Source organism: Siphateles boraxobius, unplaced genomic scaffold (assembly GCF_051911475.1).
Source record: "Siphateles boraxobius isolate OS27281-9 unplaced genomic scaffold, OSU_SipBor_1 204, whole genome shotgun sequence".
Lineage (NCBI taxonomy): Eukaryota > Metazoa > Chordata > Actinopteri > Cypriniformes > Leuciscidae > Siphateles > Siphateles boraxobius.
This window is the reverse complement of record NW_027508816.1, coordinates 1,500,001-1,516,822: the sequence shown is the minus strand read 5'-3', so window position 1 is coordinate 1,516,822 and position 16,822 is coordinate 1,500,001. Positions and strand designations below refer to the sequence as shown.

The 16,822-nt window shown below is 41.5% G+C and overlaps 1 protein-coding gene across 1 annotated transcript in view; it reads left to right on the top strand.

Annotated features, from left to right (window-relative positions):
- Window positions 1-6,906: 6,906 nt before the first annotated feature.
- The window catches only part of LOC143745453 (inactive phospholipase D5), an 81,878-nt gene continuing 71,962 nt past the window's right edge, over window positions 6,907-16,822 (top strand). The window contains exons 1-4 of the mRNA XM_077237568.1: window positions 6,907-7,324; window positions 7,438-7,650; window positions 7,743-7,920; window positions 9,113-9,291. The gene's annotated coding sequence lies outside the window, so the exon portion shown is untranslated. The remainder of the gene's footprint in view (window positions 7,325-7,437; window positions 7,651-7,742; window positions 7,921-9,112; window positions 9,292-16,822) is intronic.

Sequence of the window (16,822 nt, the reverse complement as noted above, 5' to 3'; positions counted from 1 at the left end):
ATTTACATTTTGTTAAAACTATTAGTTTTGAAACCTAAGGCTATTGTGGCCTAAAGGTTACTGAGAGAAACTGACTTGATTAGAAGATCGTAATGACAAAAATGGGTGAGTTCGTTTTTGCTTATTTCAAATATATTTGACTGTGGTTGTTTTGAATAATGTTTAGTGCTTCTTTGTTAATTAATATGATTGTTATTATTCGTTTCCTGAGAATATCACTACAGTTCAAATTTGATTACATTCAACTTTATTGTCATTATGCAAAGTAGGCTACATGTAGTTTGCAGAGTATAGCAGCATATACAGTTGGTTATATATAGAGCAATATTAAACAGGTGTTCAGTCTGTGCAAAATACAAATAGTGCAAATAATATGTCCAGTACAGTACTGAAGCAGTGCTGTATATGAGTGCTAGGTGCGATTAGAGTTGTGGTATAGAGTTCAGCTGGGTCAGGGAAGAAGCTCTACTGGTGGAGGACGCATAGCCTCCTGTAACTAGATCATGAAACTAGCATTATATCAAATAACACCACAACTAAACCACATTATGGGAAAATATTTGAAAATGTAAAAAATACTCAAGTACGTAAGTAAAGAAAAACATTAATTGTGTGTTGTATTTCAATTTTATATACAGAATTGTCTTCTAAACATTTGCAAAGGTAAGAACTATAGTAAAATGTTTTTATTTTAATGGAAGTAATTTAGCATTTTCAGCATTAGGCCTATATTTAATTGTAGCTTAAAATTAATTTCTCCTGTGTTATTGACAGTATGTATGTTAGACACACTTACAACCAAAAAATTTGCTTTTACAGTCCAGAAAACGATATATATCTTTTGAAGATATTTTCAAACAAATCCAAGAGCTTCAGGAGTCATTATCTGAGCAGACGAAGGGGGGATGTCTTCTGCAAGACCACAAGTTCTGGGAAGAACTCAGATACATCCCCAAATAGATATCAACTAAAAAGGGCATACAAAGATGAAAATGTGAAAAAGGTTCAAACGGAGAAAGTTGTAAAGGAAGATGCGCGAGAGATTGAAGTTGCACAAGCGGAAGAAGTTACACAAGACATGAGTGATTTTCAAAAGAAAGATGAAAAAGAACATATTAAGGAGAAGGACATCATACAAGATGAGGAAGATTTAAAAGCAGAAGTGGGAAATAAAGAATCTGAAAAAAGAAAGAGTTTGGGCCGGTGGATGTAAAGAAAGAGGACTGAAAGGAGGTGAAGACGATAAAAGAGGAAGATGGAGAGGAAGATGAACCAGAGATTGAAGTTACACAAGAGATGACTACATTTCAAATGATGAAAAAGAACAAACGAGGGAGGACTGAATACAGGAGCATGAAGATTTAACAGTGGACACTGCATATTATTTACATTTAAACTTATACACATTTACTACTATGCATACCACCAGTATGCTGTTTTAGAAAACTACCACAGATGTTGAAACACAAATTAAATGATTTTAAATGATATATTATATGACTTTCTATTATTACTGTGTATTCTCTTGTAGGTCCACAAGATCCCGAGGTGGAAGACCGTGACCATTGGAGAGATACTGACGATGATGCCAGTCTTGATAAAGAAGATGAGTCCTCTACAGAGAGTTTTCCTGCACCATCCTCCGTTCTTTTAGTCCTCAATCTGCCAGGGAAAAACTAAGAAAATAACAAAAAAAGGATCACTTCAAGGGATTGCAGTGGACTAACATTATCTCTTCAGGCATTCACACAATCCATGCACATTGCAGATTTGCTTTTACAGGCCACTGGGTTAAAATACAAGGTTCACCCAGGAACACTCCTGCTTTTACTGCTCCGGCTGTTGCTTGTTCACCGACTGCCCAGTAGAAGCTGATGTTGCACAGCGAGAACACGCTTACAGCACAGGTGTCGTTCAGGGGTGACATGTTAGTTCACAATAAAACAGAGCTGCAAAGAGCTGATGACCAAAAGGAAGTAAATCAACAATTGCAAACAACACTACCAAGGGCTTAAGAAAATGGAAAACCCTGAAGAATCTGTGGTAGAGTCTGGCTGTCGAGATGAGGCGTCATCGCCAGGTGTTCGGAAATACATTTACTGGAGACAAAGAATGAAGGACAGGAGACATGCAAATGAAACACTCAGTCTCCAGAAGATGGTAGAAGAAAAGAGAGATGAGCCGGATGAGGTTATCCAGAAAGTGATCCTCCATCCTAAGGGTGTGATGCTTTGGTCAAAGAAAAGCATTGACATATTCCACCAAAGTGTCATGATCCCGGTGTTCTCTTCTGTCTCTGTCTCCCTCTTGTGTTCTTTTTGTTTCCTGTATCCATTCTCACACGCGCTCCCTTCATACACACACACCTCGCTTAGACACACCCACTTACTATCACGCTCATTCATTCTCCACCAGCTGATTGCCATCAGCCTTTCCATTACTCTTTCTCCATTTCCACCTGTTATCACTTTCTCCCTAATTAGCCTTCCTACTTCTAGTTCTTTTTTCCCCTTCTCTCTGCCAGATTATTGACTATGTTAAACGTGTGTTACAGAGCTTACCTGTTCGCATCTTGTCTTGTCCTGTTGACGTATGTTTGCTACTTCTGCACTACTAGTGCTGGAAATTACTGAAGTCTTTCTCTACCCAGCATCTCTGTGTTTGAGGGCGACAGACGGACCACGAGCCCTGATTTGTGTTCCTGCTGCTGGATGCTGAGTATCGTTGCTGGACTACTTCTCAGTTTGGTTTGATTCCCAGAGACTTTCTGTTCATCTAATTACCTGCTTCAAGAGGCTTTCTGTTCGTCTGATTACCAGCTACAAGAGACTTTTCTGTTTGATCACTCTACGCAGCTTGCATTATTTTCATTAAAGGAACTGTTGTCTCGCAGATTGCATTTGGGTCCTTTTTCCTGAACGTGTCTTTGACAGAATAATCTGGCCAAGGGATGGACCCAGCAACTGACCATTCCGTTCAGTCTGCGGTGGAATTTCAGGGAGCCATGCTGGGCCGCCAACAGGACGAGCTGACCACTACCCGTCGAGCAGTGGAAATCCTTGGCGAGTCAACTGTCGGATCTCTCAGAGCAGATGCACTATCTACGCTCGGAACCTCCTCCGCGCCTCTCTGGTACCCAAGAACCCAGAATTAATAATCCACCCTGCTACTCTGGCTACCCTTCAGAGTGCCGTTCGTTCCTTACTCAATGCGAGGTGGTTTTCACTTTACAGCCACTCACCTACTCGCTGGACCGCACTCGTATCGCCTACGTTGTTTCTCTTCTCACCGGGAGGGCGCGAGAGTGGGGAACGGCGGTCTGGAATGCCGACTCTGATTGCATCAGCTGTTACTCTACATTTAAGGAGGAGATGACTCGAGTGTTTGACCGGTCTTCACATGGTGTCGAGGCTTCTCGTTTGCTCTCATCTCTCCGTCAAGGTAAACGGTCAGTCCCGGACTTTTCAATTGAATTCCGCACGCTTGCTACAACATGTGGATGGAATGAGCCAGCGCTTGTTGCTCGATTTATTGAGAGTCTCAACACAGACATTAAGGACGAGATTCTGTCCCGGGAGGTGCCGACCCATCTTGACTCTCTTATTGACCAAGCTATCCGCATAGACAGACATTTCGAGCTTCGGCGCCGAGCACGCGGCATGGAGAGGGCACTGCTCTCCTCACCTCCCATTTCTTATACCCCTCCTATTAATCCGGTTCCCGAGCCTATGCAGTTGGGGGGAATTCGGATCACTGCTGCTGAACGTGAGCGACGCATCTTAAACCGACTTTGCCTTTACTGCGGATCTGCCGGTCACTTCGCTACCACATGCAAGGTAAAAGCCAACGCTCGTCAGTAAGGAGAGGGCTTCTGGCGAGCGCTACTGCTTGTGTCCCTCCGCCAAGTTCACGCACTTCTTTCCCTGCCACTCTCCAATGGTCCGGCTCTTCTGTAACCTGTCAGGCCCTTATCGACTCGGGAGCGGAGGCCAGTTTTTTAGACGAGACTTGGGCTCTTGAACAGGGCATTCCTTTAGTTAATTTGAATGACAGTACTCCTGTTTTTGCCCTTGATGGTAGCGAGCTTGAAAGAGTCAGCCGTACTACCATTCCGGTGAGTCTCACGCTTTCTGGCAATCACAGGGAGACTATTACCTTTTTATTTTTCATTCGCCCTACACTCCCATTGTTTTGGGCCATCCCTGGCTCGTTGAACACAGTCCACATATTGATTGGGGCAAGGGGTCCATTCTCTCGTGGAGATTGTCTTGTCATGTTAAGTGTTTAGTGTCTGCTGTTCCCCCTGTCTCTTCTGTTTCTGTGTTTCAGGAGGATCCTGGTGATCTGTCGGGGGTTCCGGAGGAGTATCTCGATTTGCGGGCGGTTTTTAGTCGATCACATGCCGCTTCTCTTCCTCCCCATCGCCCGTACGACTGTTGTATCGACCTCCAACCGGGCACGACTCCGCCGCGGGGCAGGCTGTATTCATTGTCCGCGCCCGAGCGCGAAGCCATGGAGAAATATCTCTCAGAGTCCCTCGCTGCAGGTACTATTGTTTCATCGTCCTCTCCCGCGTGCGCAGGTTTCTTTTTTGTAAAGAAGAAAGACGGCTCTTTGCGCCCTTGTATAGATTATCGTGGGCTAAATGACATAACGGTCAAGAACCGCTACCCTCTTCCCCTTATGTCATCAGCTTTCGAGATCCTTCAGGGGGCAAAGATTTTCACTAAACTGGATCTGCGGAACGCATATCATTTGGTGCGTATACGAGAGGGAGATGAATGGAAAACCGCGTTTAACACCCCCCTCGGGCACTTTGAATATAAGGTTTTACCGTTCGGCCTCGTCAACGCCCCTTCAGTCTTTCAAGCCCTAGTAAATGATGTTTTGAGAGACATGTTGAATGTCTTTGTTTTTGTCTATCTAGACGACATATTAATTTTCTCCCCATCTCTCCAGGTTCACGTTCAACACGTACGTCGTGTACTCCAACGTTTGTTGGAGAATCGCCTTTTTGTTAAAGCCGAGAAATGTACCTTTCATGCCAAGTCGGTCACGTTTTTAGGGTCCGTCATTTCTGCTGACGGAGTCAGCATGGACCTCGCTAAGGTTCAGGCTGTCACCGATTGGCCGGTTCCCGACTCACGAGTCGCTTTACAGCGCTTTTTGGGTTTTGCGAATTTTTATCGGAGGTTTATCCGCAACTTTAGTCAGGTCGCCGCTCCTCTCACCACTCTCACGTCTGTCAAGTCCCGTTTTGAATGGTCGCACTCAGCCCAGTCCGCTTTCGATCATTTAAAGACCTTGTTTACGTCTGCTCCTATTCTAGTTACACCCGATCCCTCCAGACAATTCATCGTGGAGGTCGACGCGTCAGAGGTGGGCGTTGGGGCCATTCTGTCGCAACGGTCATCTTCTGATGATAAGGTTCACCCGTGCGCTTTCTACTCTCACCGTATTTCTCTTCCCGAGCGAAATTATGACGTCGGTAATCGAGAACTTCTGGCCATTCGTTTAGCCTTGGGGGAGTGGCGTGATTGGCTCGAGGGCTCTCCTGTCCCATTCGTGGTCTGGACCGATCATAAAAACCTCGAGTACATACGGTCTGCTAAACGACTTAACGCTCGCCAGGCTCGTTGGTCCCTGTTTTTTGATCGCTTTGATTTTTCTATTTCGTATCGCCCTGGTTCCAAGAACCTTAAGCCGACGCTCTCTCGCGTCAGTTCGATTCCCCCGTGGGAACTCCTGTGAGAAAGGAGATTCTTCCTCAAGGCTGCATCGTTGGTTCTTCCATCTGGGGAATCAAACGCTTGGTTAAACGGGCTTTATCTCGGGTCGTCACTCCTCGCCAATGTCCGCGAGACCTACTCTTTGTTCCTGTCCCCACTCGCTTGGCTGTCATGCAATGGGGTCACTCCTCCAAGTTGTTCGCCCATCCTGGAGTTAGGGGAACCATTGCTGTCATCCGTCAGAGATTCTGGTGGCCTACCCACGAGCGCGATATCCGTCGATTTGTGGCCGCCTGTTCTATCTGTGCCCAGACTAAGTCTAGTAATTTGCCACCGGCTGGTCTGCTTAGACCCCTGTCTATTCCATCTCGCCCGTGGTCACATATCGCGCTCGACTTCATTACCGGACTACCGGAGTCCAAAGGCAACACTGTAATCCTCACTGTAGTTGATCGCTTTTCTAAAGCCGCTCACTTCATTCCTCTTCCCAAACTCCCATCCGCTAAGGAGACCGCTCAAGCCGTCGTTAGTCATGTTTTCAAGCTTCACGGACTTCCCTCGGATGTCGTGTCTGATCGCGGACCTCAGTTTGCGTCGTTATTTTGGAAGGAGTTTTGCCGTCAGATCGGTGCGTCACCCAGTCTATCTTCTGGTTTTCACCCACAGACCAACGGTCAGGCCGAACGAACTAATCAGATTGTTGGTCGTATTCTCCGCAGTCTCGCATTTCGTAATCCTTCCTCGTGGGCTGATCAACTTCCGTGGGCCGAATATGCCTATAATTCTTCTCCGTCCTCCGCCACCGGCTTATCTCCGTTTCACGGTTGTCTTGGGTACCAGCCACCTCCGTTTCCTTCTCAGGAGGCGGAGACTAATGTTCCGTCTGTCGAGGCGTTTATTCGGCGTTGTAAAAGAACCTGGAGAGGGGTGAGGTCTGCTCTATGCCATACTCGTTCTCTCACTCGCCGTGCCGCTAATCGTCATCGTATTAAGAGTCCGAGATACATCTGCGGTCAAAAGGTTTGGCTTTCCTCTCGCAATCTTCCTTTACGATTCGCGTCCCGCAAGTTGGCCCCTAAATTTATTGGGCCATATTCTATCTCTAAGATAATCAGTCCTGTCGCGGTTAGACTTAGATTGCCTCCTAACCTCCGGCGCGTCGACACAAAGATGTAAAGAAGACACAGTATTTCAACAGGAAGCATAGTGAAGAAGAGAGAGAACACAGCACAGGTCCTGTTTACGCATACGAGCTGGTGGTCAGAAACACACATAAGGGTTCCTCTCCTTTTCCACTAGCGACGCGTGTGACCTGTGACCCAACCACCTCATCTACAATCTCAGTGCTTTCCAGACAGATCACGCCAAGCAATATGGACACAAAAACATCAGTCCACTCATGATAATATGTGATGGATCCATGGTCCTCATGCAAGCAATCTCACTCGTCTTCTGCCAAACTAACCTCAATGCCTTGCTCCAAAGTTATGATCAAATATTGACAGGGAAAGGCACCACTGAAGACTTCAGTCTTCCTATTGTCCACCGCTGTCTAAGCCATATAATGAAAAACGCTAATCCCTGTGTAAAAAGCGGTATGTAAAACATTTATATATATATATATATATTTTCATAAAACAGATAATCAATGGCAACAAATTATTCATGATAATTTATGACAATGTTGTTATTTTTATTTCTCTCTCAGTTCACCCAATATCTAAAAGTTGGCAAAGCATGTTTTCGGCCTTTTGGCCACAGCGAGTTCCAGTGTTGAGTTTGATGAACTGCTCCTAGTTGCACTGTCATCTTCCCAAGCCCATACAGCTCTGAAAGTGTTGAGGAGCACGTCAACAACATCCAGGCTCTGTTGACCACCACTGGGGAATCAGATGTTGATGACAGCAGCATTGTTCCTGAGGTTCACAGTAAACATGGAAAATTGAAATAATGTCTTCTGCTAACCTGATTAAAATCACTCATGTAAACATCATGTAAAATTTCATATTTTAGGACACCTTCAGTCAGACGTCTTTTCACAGGCATTTCATGGTGGTCATAGGCACTGCACCCCTCGATAGAAAAGGGGATCCTGGTGTACTATAGTGAGTCCGTCACAGTGAGGCCTTCATCTGCACTCTGGCTGCAGACTTCTTGCCTCATGCAGCTCTTTCGACAAGCATGATGCTGGGTCAGTTACACTTTTTGTGATTGAAAGAGTCACTCTTTTAAGAAAGCCTTAAACATATCTTTGGTTGCTACAATAGTTTAGGTGTAAAGTTGTTCTTGACATGACCATGTAGTAGATGTAGTAGACCATGTTTGTCAGATGTCTGTAATACTTTTGGCCCATTGCCAGGTATGGACATAGTCAGCGCATCAAATGCTTGCTCCAAGGCAAATATCAAAATCTACTAATCACATTCACATTAAATGTGTTATGCAAATTAATTATTCAAGTGGTGTGGATCTTGTCAGTTTTGGTCTCATTACCTTTCCTCTGCTTTCACCATCTTTCAGCTTTGTAGTGTTGTGAACTTCATTCTTCTTAAGTGTAGAAAAACTCAGAAGCGAAGACCAGGAGACTTGGGGTTGTATCTTTTAAGCAGAGTTCTTTATTGTTGTGGCATCGCTGTAGTCACCAAGTCTAAAATCTTACCCAAGTCTGACTAAAGGAAACGTTCCCTTGCAATTTATAAACATTTTAGGGGCAGGGCTTAACATTGTGATGAACAAAGCATGTAAATGATGTATACCGGTTTAGGAACCGTCCCTATACATGGAGTGTTACCAATTCCAATCCAATCAGCATAACTATTCAAACAGTAAGACAACCAAAATTTCAGTAATCTGCTTACAATAGACAGAAACAGGAATAGCCGTTTAGATAGAGAGAGCAGAATTCTGCCAGATACAGAAAACAAGATTTGCCGGACTCTCTTGCTGGAAAAACTGTTTCACAGCAAATATCATCATCATCATAACCTTAAATGCTGAATTCAGTATACGAAACTGTCTCAGTTTATATACTATTGTATTGGAACCTAAATGAAAACATTTTAATAAATTTGTAACACTACAGTACAGATGTTGTTTTAAGTACTGTATAGATATGATGTAGAGTATGCAGAGAAGTTTCCTTAAAACATGACCAAACAAGATGTACAAATAATATGTTATACTGTGTCTTCAGGCCGACCTGGGCAGGCATGGTCCCTCATACCACCTATTCTCAAAGACATTTTCAAAGATTTCAAAGAAAAAACACCAGGTGTAGAATAATTTGGATGAATAAATGCAATCTAATGTTTAAATGTTTGAACCTATTACTTTATTCTGAGTCCTTAGATAAGATACTATAGCCCTTTTTATTTTCTTATCAGAATTTCACGCAGGACAACGAGACACAAGGAATTATGGAAAAGAGTCAGTGAGACTTGAAAAAAATTCGCTTTAAAGGAAGACGACTGACTGACTTGATGACTTCATAGTGACCTACAAAGACACCCACACTGCACCTTTAAAGGAATTTAACGATGCGGAACATATCACTAAAAGAAAGGTAAAACAATCAACATTATATTGTATTTAAATGTATCTTGGTAAGTGTTATGCTTCAAAAAAATGTTAAAATTTCACAAAATACAGACACATAAGAAATTGCTCATCTTGTAAGACAGGCCTAAGGATGCATTTTCCATCCCTGCATCTGTCTGTTCACCGCCTTACTGTAATGCAAAAAAAAAAAAAAATGTATTGACCTTATTGACTCATTACCATGACATTTTGAGTAAAATGTGGCCTTAGCTACAGGGAAGATAAAGAAGAGGCAGGTTAAGCTTAGAAAACACTGCTGTTAATCATGGTAACGTCCTGGAGTTGATTCCGCTCTTGAGTAGATATGGCATTTGCCTCCAACAGCATGTTAACACTTGCATCAAAAACAGCAAACTACAGCATGAAACTGGTGCTCTAGTTACTCTGCTGTAAAAAGAAACATTTAATAAATTTGTGGATGTAATTAGCCAACTGATAAAGGTGACTATACCAGAAGAAGTGAGACAAGCTGGCATGTTTTCAGTCCAAATAGACACAGCTCAAGATATCAGCTCCAAAGACCCGGGTTAAAACTTATATATGTAGCCGATGTCAGTGGCGTAGAATTTAGTAGGGACGCTAGGGACGTGTCCCTACCAATATCCAGTGAAACTGATTTGTCCCTAGCAATAATTTCGATCAAAAATTAAAATATATTTATATATTACCACTGTTGCCTAGTTGGGTCTTGTGGGTTTTATGTATTTCTTATTTTATTTAACTAGGAAACATCTCATTTAGATTAAAATCTCTTACAAGAGCGTTCTGAGAAAAATGCGCAAATCCTGAAACACAAACGGTTAATAGATCTAGGTCCCGCCTGCTTAACTTACTTGTTTTCTTACTAACTTGTGAGAGGCTGTAGCTACATTTGGCTGTGCGAAGCGGCAAAGCTCCTCCGAAGGAAACCTAGATGCGGTAAATTAGGGAGTAATCTACAGTTCTGTGCACAAAAATACAGGGCAAATCGCGTCAAATAATGATTCGGGGACAGTTCAGTTTTTACAATAATGTATGAAAATCGCGGGATAAGTGGCAAACATAATCGTTAGTGTGTGCCCGCAAAGAGCAATGAAACTTAGTAAAAACATCACTTAGGATGATTTATAAGCCGTTTTCCAAGAAAGGAAAAAAAATACCCACAAGGACAAGATTTTTATATATTGTCATTTTTGTAGGGACAAAGAAAAATTTATAAAATGTAGGCCTACCCACGAAGATGGCAATATTTTTTTTTTTTGAAAACAGCTTATAAATCATACTAAGTGACGTTTTTAGAAAATGCAGGAAGTTATCTGTGATAGGGTTAGTGTAGGGGGATAGAATACACAGCTTGTACAGTATAAAAATCATTAGAACTATGGAAAGTCCACATGAAAACACAAAATTGCTTGGTCTGTTGAAATGAGAGGTCTGTTTGATCAAGTTGAAACCCTTGTCATCCAAGTCTAATCAGCTGAGGCTGAAATAAGTTACATTGCTCTTAGGACACTGAAAACATGGCTCAGAACAATGGCACAAGTTGCTGTGTGTCATGTCCAACAGGATAAACTGGACAGAAATTATGTGAAACAAATATGCCAAAAGTTAATTCCTGTTAACGGGATAGTTTCCTTTAAAAATTAAAATTCTGTCATCATTAAGTTGTTTCAAACCAGTTTCTTTCTTCTGCTGACCACAAAAGAAGTTATTTTGAAGAATGTTGGTAACTAGACAGACAGTTCATGGGCCCCATTGACTTCCATAGTATTTATTTTTTTCTTACTGTGGAAGTCAATGGGGCCCATCAACTGTCTGGTTACCAACATTCTTCAAAATATCTTCCTTTGTGTTAAAGGAATTAGACAGAAATTCATAAGGGTTTGAAACAACTAGTGGGAAAGTTTTCATTTTTGGGTGAACTATCCCCTTAACTATACCTTTAATGACAGATGCAGACATGTGCTTGGCTTCTTCAAAAAGCAAGGAACAAGACCGTATTGCACTATTGCATTGCACTATGAACGGAGTAAAGTTAAGTCTCTGTTAAACTCCCTTCTTGTCTTTAATAGTTACCATAACATTACAGAATTCATTAACATATTGTTAACATATATATATAACATATATATATAACATATATAAAATTTATATTTTTTATTCTTATAATTTGTAGTATTATGTTTCATGTTGTATTTGTATATGTCCACTGGAAGCCTCAGTACCAAAACAAATTCCTTGTGTGTGCAAGCACACTTGGCAATAAAGCTCTTTCTGATTCTCTTTCTGATTCTGATTCTGATTCTGATTCTGATTAAGGTCAATATAGACTAAAAACCTTAATATTATCCTATTAATTTCCTGATTCCTCAGCTTCTGGGAATGTCCCCACCAATCTCAAAACCAAACCTACGCCCTTGGCCGATGTCATTCAAGAAAGACTGATTGCTGTGCTGGACTGTGAGTCATCATCTTTCCAGAATTTTGTTGAGTTTCTGAAAAAAGTGCCACTGAACCTTATATAGACATTGGCACATGTGTGGGCGACTCAACAGATAGTGCAGCCACTATACAGGAACAGTTTAGGGGTTTTCTACACTCCTCTCTGAGCATTCCCCCAATCAGGTTCATATTTGGTGTTATGCACATCTTTTGAATCTTGTACTGGCAGAGACAACAGGCAGTGTTGTGGAGAGTGTGTCTCTGTTTTCACTGCTTAATGATATAGCCGTTTTTTTAAGAGAGTCATGCAGAGGTGGGACCAGAAGAGTCGGGACAAGCATCACAGACGACTGTGCCCAACAGGCCCAACTAGGCGGTGGGCTAAGGATCAGGCACAAGTGTTTGGGCGCTGAATCCTTGGGGAGGCTTGTTTATGTAGTGCTTATGACTTTAGACACACTTTACACAAAAGCCAACTGTGAGGGCCAAGGCAAAGGGATTCATAGAAGGCCTTCTGAAGCACGAGACACTGCTCAACTCTTCGCCATTCATCGCCACTTTCAAGGTACTTACAGACCAGGGGAATGGATATCATCACAGCTCACGTCTGGTTGAGGGGACAGAGGAGGCTCTCAGGGAGTGTGCTAGGGACTTTGAAGGAGTTAAGTGTGCAGCTGATGAGTTTGTGAAGTGGGCTAGTGGAAAGTTGCAAGAGGAGGAAGAGTGAGCTTGTAGAGCAAGCTGTCCTTTCTGAGAAAAGGGTCAGAGAAAGAAAAGGATGCAGGAGATGAGCAGCTGGCGTCAGCTGATCGTGACTTCAACGTAAAAGTACACAATGTCATTGTAGACACAGTAACATGGCAGTATCCATAGGAGGTTTTCTGCTAATTCAAAACTTTATAAATTTTGCTAATGTGAGGGAAAATGGACTCCCCAGCTCAGCTCTGGAAGAAATAAGCTAATGTCTGCTTAAGTTGGACAACAGGGCTGGCATATTATATGGTGAACTGTACAGCCTTGCATCTCAGTGGGGAAGACTAAAGATGTCCCCTCTGGAGGGTTAGTAAAGGGTTAGTAAAATACCACAAAGAAGTGATCAGGATCTTTGCTTGGAGCAGTAAGATGTCGAACTACAGAGCAAAACGTGTTCCTGTTATGATCCAGCTGGTGATCGAACTCAGGTCTCCGGTGTGTGTGTCCTTGATACTAACCCCTTCACCACTGGTGGAGGTTTAACCCAAATGCAGAGGACAAAAGGACAGTCAAAAAGTCTGAGTTTAATATTTGGCACTTTACTTCCGATGGAAAGAACAAAAAACAACTTTCCTTGAGAGGCAAACACAAAGGGTAATCCAGACAGAAAAAATATCTTCTCAAACATAAGTCCAGAGGGGAAAAAATCAGAAGTCCACAAAAAGGGTTACAAAAACATACTTTCCCAGAGCAGAACAGAAGGAAACATCTCAAATCCAAAAGTTCTTAGAAATTACAACACTTTGGCTGACATCAGGACTGAACAAAAACCAAAATGCAGTGAAGCCTTAAATAGGGTTTATCATTTGGTGTAATTCAACACAGGTGAGAGTATGACAACCAATTAATTAAGGAAACATAAACTGGGTAGAAATAATGCCATCTAGTGGTGAAATCAGGGAACTTCAGACAAAACATTACAGTTCCTCCTGAAAAAACTGTAAAAACTCCTCCTGTGTCATTTGTGTTCATCTCATACAATCTTCTAACTGATGCCTATCATGTGACTGGACTCGCCTACAAGTTACTATTAAAACTGTCCAGCACGCAAGTAGCCTGTGAGCTTCTCAACAGTGAAATTCATAAAAACAGGCTCAGGAGCACTTTAACCCAGCTTGAGGCATTCGTGCTCATGTGCACTGAGAAAGAAATTCTCATGTCTTTGGACAATGACACTGTGATAAACAAAGTTGCAGAGACCAATGCACTGCTCAGGCGTTTATTCATGTTTTAGGGTTGGCCATGTTTCCTTGAAGCTACACTTACACTTACGCAGAGGAAAAAGAGATGAAGTCTTCATTAGAAAGTTATACTGTGGGAAAAAAAGTCTTGCAGATAACAGTGCAATACTTGTTTAATTTTTTTTATCCGTGTTTAAGGATTGGATATCTGTTAACAATTTTGCACAGAATATTTATCTAGATATTGCAGAAAAGGACATTGTGATGCTTAAAGAATAGTGTTGGAGATTTACCCTTTAACTAATGTTCTATTATTTCTGAAAAATATTTGAAGTTGTAAAGCAGCTGTTTCCTTGACTTATGCAAAGGAAAAAGACATTATACATTTTATTTTAACCTATATTTTATATTTTTATTGATTCTATATTTTTTTCATTTTCAAGGTTTGGCTATTTATGAACACTTATTCTTACAGTAAATATATTCTGATACTGTTAAACATTAAAAATGTTGAACATGTGTTGTTGTAAAGAATACTGTTATTAACTGTTCTAATAAATCTTCACTGAGAAGCAACTCTTAGGCTACTGTATTTGTAAAAAAAAAAATCTGTAAACAAGGCGGCTTCTCAAGAAATATCTGCGTTCACACGAAACCACTGAAACAGACTGAACCCGATGTAGTTTACATGCCAGACCAGTATGAGGCGCTGTAATTCTGACACAGATACACTAAAAACAGAGAAGAAAACTTGGCCATAAACCTTGCGCGCTGTATACAATAATATTAGGCACAGTAGCTTATTTTCTTTTTTTCTTTTTTACCAAGAACTTTATTGAACAAAATGAAAAACCATAAACGGCCAGGTACAAAATTGGGATGAGTCACGATATTCGATTAGTTAGCGGAAGCATAAAGCTTGCCACAAAGAACCGGCAAATAGCCTAATCATTATGAATGTGTCAAATATAACAAGGAGACATTTTAATTATTTATTAATAAACTGGTGTTTTCTTTGACGATGCTGACTCGCCACCTTCGCAGTAGGTGAAGGTGCTTATAGAGATAAATGCGCACTTCATACGGATTATAAGAGAGTTGTCTGTTTCTTTTCATTTTGAATTGTTTTGTTTAAAAGTAGACATTTCAAGCTTTCTATAGATATATTTCCAAGTTTCTGTTCATTTATGAGACAAGCTCCAGTTCACAAGCAATGCAAGTTATAATGCGCCGGCGCCGCCATGTCCTGATTATTGCTTCTTATTTATTAAATCCAGGATATTGGTTGATGAAACATTGATTTAAAATGAAAATACAATTTATACAAAACGAAATTGACTTTAAAGAAAGGCTTTATACAAAACAAAACTGAATGAAGTGGTCAAAATTATGTCTCCATATTGCGCATCTTATTATTGGCTACTCATGCTGTTGACTTTCATATAATCAACATAGATGAAATGGAAAAAAAAACATTAATTAAACATAAATATGAAACTAACTTTTCTTTAAAGTCTACAACACGTAGGCCTACAGTACAGAGAAATGTAATGTCTCAGTAGCTTCTGAAGCACGAACGCAAGCGCAATTGTTGCTGTTACTGACTTAGCAGTGTCTGACTAGTCGACACCTGGGGTGATGACATCATCGTTTCACAAAATATACGGATTGGCCGTACACACGAAAGCGCAAGGGTGTCGTTTTCAGATTTATCCACTGTGGGACCTGGTTTAAAAAAATAGCGGTTTCAGTCTCCCAAAACGCCGGATCCGTCTGGACGAAACGCTGATACGTTAAAAAATTTTTACGTATACAGTAAACAGGTCTCCGTGTGGACAGGGCCTCAGTCACTGCTGTGTTCACATAGCATGATGGATCAGCGACAGGGGGTTTCACACCGCATGACTTTACAAAATATCGTTTCAAACGGTAAAACGTTCAGTATGGCTGAACACATGGCTCAGTACTAGGACCGCTGCTGTTCACTCTGTACATGCTACTGTTAGGAGATATCATTACTGTTAGGAAACATGGAATTAGTTTTCACTATTATGCTGATGATACTCAGCTCTATATTTCTTCCAAACCTAACGAAACTCACCAATTCACAAAATTAACGGAATGCATAGCTGATATAAAAAATTGGATGACTAGTAATTTCCTACTACTAAATTCTGAAAAAACAGAGATTCTAATTATTGGACAAAAAACTTCCACACGTAATAACGTAGAATACCGTCTAACACTTGATGGCTGCTCTATCAAGTCTTCGTCGTCAGTTAGGAACCTGTGTGTGTGTGTGTGTGTGTGGGTGTGCTCTTTGATCTCTCATTTGAAAGTCACGTGTCTAGTGTCTGTAAAACCGCATTTTTCCATCTTAAAAATATATCTAAATTACGTCATATGCTCTCATTGACAAATGCGGAACAACTAGTTCATGAGTTCATGACATCAAGGCTAGATTATTGTAATGCTCTACTGGGTGGTTGCCCTGCACGCTTAATAAACAAACTACAGCTAGTTCAAAACGCAGCCGCTAGAGTTCTTACCAGAACCAGGAAGTACGACCATATTAGCCCGGTTCTGTCAACACTGCATTGGCTCCCTATTAAACATCGTATACATTTTAAAATATTGCTGATTACTTACAAAGCACTAAATGGTTTAGCTCCCCAGTACTTGAGCGAGCTCTTAACGCATTATAGTCCTTCACGTCTATTGCAATCTCAAAGTTCTGGCCAGTTGATAATACCTAGAATATCTAAATCGACTGCTGGCGGAAGATCTTTTTCCTATTTAGCACCAAAACTTTGGAACAATCTTCCTAACATTGTCCGGGAAGCAGACACAGTCTGTCAGTTCAAATCTAGACTAAAAACACATCTCTTTGGCTTAGCATTCACATAACACATTATAGACTTCTATAATTCAATGTTAGGCTGCATAGTTTAGATCAGCCGGAACCGGGAACACTTCCCATAAATCCTGATGTACTTTGTACATCATAAGAAGGATGGCGTCTACGCTTATATTAGTCTCTCTGTTTATCCCGAGGTTTACCGCATTCCGCCGGATCCAGGCCGTATCCAGATCTGAGGAAGGACCATCGCATGGACACGACGACAACGCATCCCTGAAGTG